Source organism: Gossypium raimondii, chromosome 11, assembly GCF_025698545.1.
Source record: "Gossypium raimondii isolate GPD5lz chromosome 11, ASM2569854v1, whole genome shotgun sequence".
In the NCBI taxonomy this organism is placed as follows: domain Eukaryota; kingdom Viridiplantae; phylum Streptophyta; class Magnoliopsida; order Malvales; family Malvaceae; genus Gossypium; species Gossypium raimondii.
In genome coordinates, this window is record NC_068575.1 from 28,893,091 (window position 1) to 28,897,468 (window position 4,378).

Below are 4,378 nucleotides of genomic sequence, written 5' to 3' on the forward strand. Positions count from 1 at the left end.
TAAAATGTACCGTACGGGCAAGTGAATGTCGTTTTGTGTTGATCTTCCAATGCTACTGTAATTTGACTATACCTTGAGTATCCATCGAGAAAACAGTAGTAATCTCGTCCTGCGAGTCTATCCAGCATCTAGTCTAAGAATGGCAAAGGAAAGTGATCTTTCCTAGTTGACTTGTTTAGCTTCCGGTAATCGATGCAGATTCTCCATCCCGTAACTGTTCTAGTTGGTATCAACTCGTTGTTGCCGTTCTCTACGACCGTGATACCCCCTTTTTTTTGCACGCACTGGACCGGGCTTACCCATGAACTGTCTGAGATGGGATAAATAATACCCGCATCTAACCACTTGATGATCTATTTCTTTACTACGTCCTTCATGATGGGGTTCAGTCTCCGTTGTCCATCGATTGTCCCATTTTTGCCATCTTTTAGGATAATCTTGTGCATGCATACAGATGGACTAATACCACGAGTATCGGCTATGGTCCATTCGATGGCTTTTTGAATTGTTTCAGAACTAAGATAAGTTTCTCTTCTTGGTTAGTGGTCAATTCTGCTGAAACAATCATAGGCATAGTAGAAGCGTTACCTAAATAAACGTATTTTAAATGAGAAGGTAATACCTTGAGTTCTAATTTAGGTGGTTCCTTGATCGATGCTTTTGATTGGGAATAGTCCCTCTTTTCTAACTCCAAAGATTCAAAACAGGATTGCGGATTAAATCCCCTTTGATTAGCTTCTACCAAAGCTAAGTATTCATCCTTCTCTTCATCATTTGGATTATCCAATGTCAAAATTCTTTCGAGTGGGTCCTCAACATAGTTGAGTTCCTTATCCACTATTAAATCCTTTAAATTGGACACTGCAGAGCAATCATCCATTGTGTCAGGAAATCGCATAGACTTAAAGACGTTAAATGTTACCTGATCATCCTGAACCCGCATGTGAGCTCGCCCTTCTGCACATCAATAAGGGTCCTTCCAGTTACTAGGAACAGCCTTCCTAGGATGATTGGTACTTCTGTCTGCTTCAAAATCAAGAATTACAAAGTCAGCAGGAAAGATAAACTTATCTTCACGTACCAATACGACCTTGATTTTTCCTTCTGGATGTGCTAAGGATTGATCTACTAGTTGAAGTGTAACTGTAATTGGTCTAACTTCTCCTATCCCCAACTTCCTAAATATTGACATAGGCATCAAGTTGATACTTGTACCTAACTCACATAATGCCTTACCACAATATGTTGCTCCAATGTTGCACGGTATGGTAAACCATCTAGGATCCTTCAATTTTGGGGGTAGTTTGTCTTGAAGATATGCATTGCATTCCTTCGTCAGAGCTACCGTCTCAAATTCTCTAAGTCTTCATTTCTTACACAAGATATCTTTCATGAACTTGACGTAGTTTGGCATTTGCTCAAGTACTTCAACCAACGGGATGTTCATATGAAGTTGCTTGAGTACATCAAGGAACTTCTTGAATTGAATCTCCTGCTTCTGTTTCTGAAGTCTTTGAGGGTAGGGTGGTGGTGGTTTCATTATTGGGACTGATTCCGGTTGATTCGTCTTTGGCGGTAATTCTGCATCTAACGACATTGTTAGTTGATTAGAATTAGCTAGTCCAGAGGTTACTTTTTCGGGTTTTACAGATTTTGGTTCTGGTGAAACAGGAATTTCAACATTGGTTGAACTTCTTTTGAATCTAGAGTGTCAGCTGGCTCCTTTTCAACTTCGACAGTGTTGGGCTCTACGTATTTCCGCTCCTCAATGCCAACGCTTTACAATGTTCTTTCCCAAAATTTCTCGGATTCTCCGTGTCACTAGGTAGAGCACCTTGTGGTCGGTTCCTGAGTTCAGTAGCAAGCTGGCCCACTTGATTCTCCAAATTCCTTAGAGTGGCGTCGTTTTTCGCCATGTTTGCCTTCAATAGATTCTCTAAGCTATTGGATGGTTCCGCTTGGGTTGGTTTCTGAACTTGTTGGGGGAAACTAGGTGACTGAGTTGGTCTAGGTTGGGCATAAGTGTTACTGGTTCCAGCCCCTTGGTTACTCTAGGAAAAATTCGGGTGATTTTGCCACGATGAGTTATAAAAGTTGGATTGCGGTCCTTGCCTCCCTCGATTTTGGTTTTGGTTACCCATGAAATATACGGATTCGGGGTACGATGGACATTCTTCAAACAAATGTCCTTCCCCACAGTAGACACAGGCTATATTCTCAAATTGGTTAGGTGGTTGGTCTGCAACACTGTTATACCCATTAGTGGTAAGATTCTTAAGCATTGAGGATATTGAAGATACCTGAGATGCAAGTGAAGTGAGAGCATCCACTTCATGTATTCCAGTGACTCGTCTTCCTAACGCTGCTCGATTGGTTGGCCATTGATAATTATTGCTGGGAATCCTCTAAATAATTTCTTAAGTCTCATTATAAGTCTTAGAAAGGAGAGCACCACAAGCAGAGACGTCCACTACGATCCTCATGTGAGCATTGAGACATTATAGAATGTCTCAAGTTGAATGAAATGTGGGATTCCATGATGAGGGCACTTTCATAATAACTCTTTGTACATTTCCCATGCCTCATACAGGGACTCATTATCCATTTGTTGAAAGGCAATGATCTCATTCCTCAACTTGGCATTCTTGCTCGATGGGAAACACTTCATGAGGAATCTCTTGGGTAACTCTTACCATGTAAAAATAGAGTTCGATGGCAATGGGTTCAACCAGGCACGAGCTTTGTCCCTTAGCGAATATGGGAACAGCTTCAGTCGTAATGCATTTTCAGGTACTCCGACTAACTTGAAAGAATCGTTCACTTCCATAAATAGTCTTAAGTGAATATGAGGATGTTCAGTAGGCATTCCACTGAATTGGCCCACAGTCTGAAGCATCTGGTACATGACTAGCTTTAGCTCGAATTTTTGTGCCTCAATTTTCGGTCTCCTAATACCTGAATTAAGATCGTTAAATACTGGCACAACATACTGTCGTAAATCTCTATCCCTATCATCAGCAATAAGGATAGGATTCTGAGCAAGGTTTGCTCCATTTCCTTGATTCATATTCTCAAAGTTTATCTCTTCGATCCTTCTCTGGTTCGCTTGTCCTCTTCGCTGTGGAAAGGTTCGTTCTATTTCAAGGTCCACAGGGAGTAAGTCAATAATCTGGTCAATACTCATAAACACCTGAAATAATCACAGAAATATTAAGTAAGTAAAGATTTAAATAGGAAAATAAATAAACCAAAATGTAAAAACAGATTCACAAATAATGGCTTTTTTTTAAAACAGTCCCCGGCAACGGCGCCAAAAACTTGGAATGATGAAAATGTGCAAGTGTACACAATCGCAACAAGAAATAAAGTAACAAGTAAATGTCAAGTTATCGTACCCACATGGACTATAAAAAAGAGTATTTATGAAATTAATGTTAAAACACTTTGGTGATGGAAAATATTTTGGTTTAAACATGAATAAAAAAAGTAAGGGTCAAAAACTAAGTAAAAAAGATTAAAAATAAAAAGGTTCTAATGCACGATTTCAAATAAGGTTTAATCAAGATGATATAATTGTATTGGATTAATTACATCCCTTTAACGTAGAATTATTAAACTTATGTTTATACTGCTACGAACAAATTCATGCCAACTCGGTAATTTGCTAACTACTGCTCATACATACTTATTAAATTAATCAATCTCTTGAACATTTTTCAATGTCAATCCAAGTGATTAATCAATCTTCACAAGCATATAAAAGATCAAGTGACGTAACAGAGTATTTCTACCTTGAAACAGTTTAATCGCAATAATCTTGCAAGCTATGCAAGGCATATGTATCGCCAAATACAATGCTAAATTAACTTCAGCTACCTTAGAAGAATAAACATGCACTGATTAAGTATTGCGTCAACCAATTGTAATTTCAATACGATTTAATAATTAATTCATTAGTTATCTAACAATTAATATTGCAAGAATAACTTAGTCATGATTTTACTTAATCAAGCATTTTACCGAGGCCTATAACAGCAGAAACACAATTTCAATAATTCAAGCAGGCAAAATATAATCAACCCAACATAGATTAAATTCAAGTTAGATTGATTAAAATAACCATTTCAATGGCATAAATTTTCATAAACATGTTTTTCAAAACAACAACGACATTTAAAGAGATAGGGAACAAGAAGCAAATCTAGTGTTTCTCAGTGGCTTCACTGATTTCTCCGTTCTTTGTTCTCTGTTGTCCTCAGCTATCAAGGTGGCTTATGAACACTTTAATTACTGCTCAACAATGGTTGATGAGGACCTCTTTCCCAAGAGAAAAAATCGGCACTTGAAGAAAAGGGGAAATGGGAAGGAAAAGTTGAGA

At 38.2% G+C, this 4,378-nt stretch overlaps 1 non-coding gene across 1 annotated transcript; it reads left to right on the top strand.

Annotated features, from left to right (window-relative positions):
* Nucleotides 1–2,531: 2,531 nt before the first annotated feature.
* Nucleotides 2,532–2,638, top strand: LOC128035038 (small nucleolar RNA R71). The gene has a single exon (XR_008191442.1). It is a non-coding gene; the product is annotated as a small nucleolar RNA R71 (small nucleolar RNA).
* Nucleotides 2,639–4,378: the final 1,740 nt, after the last annotated feature.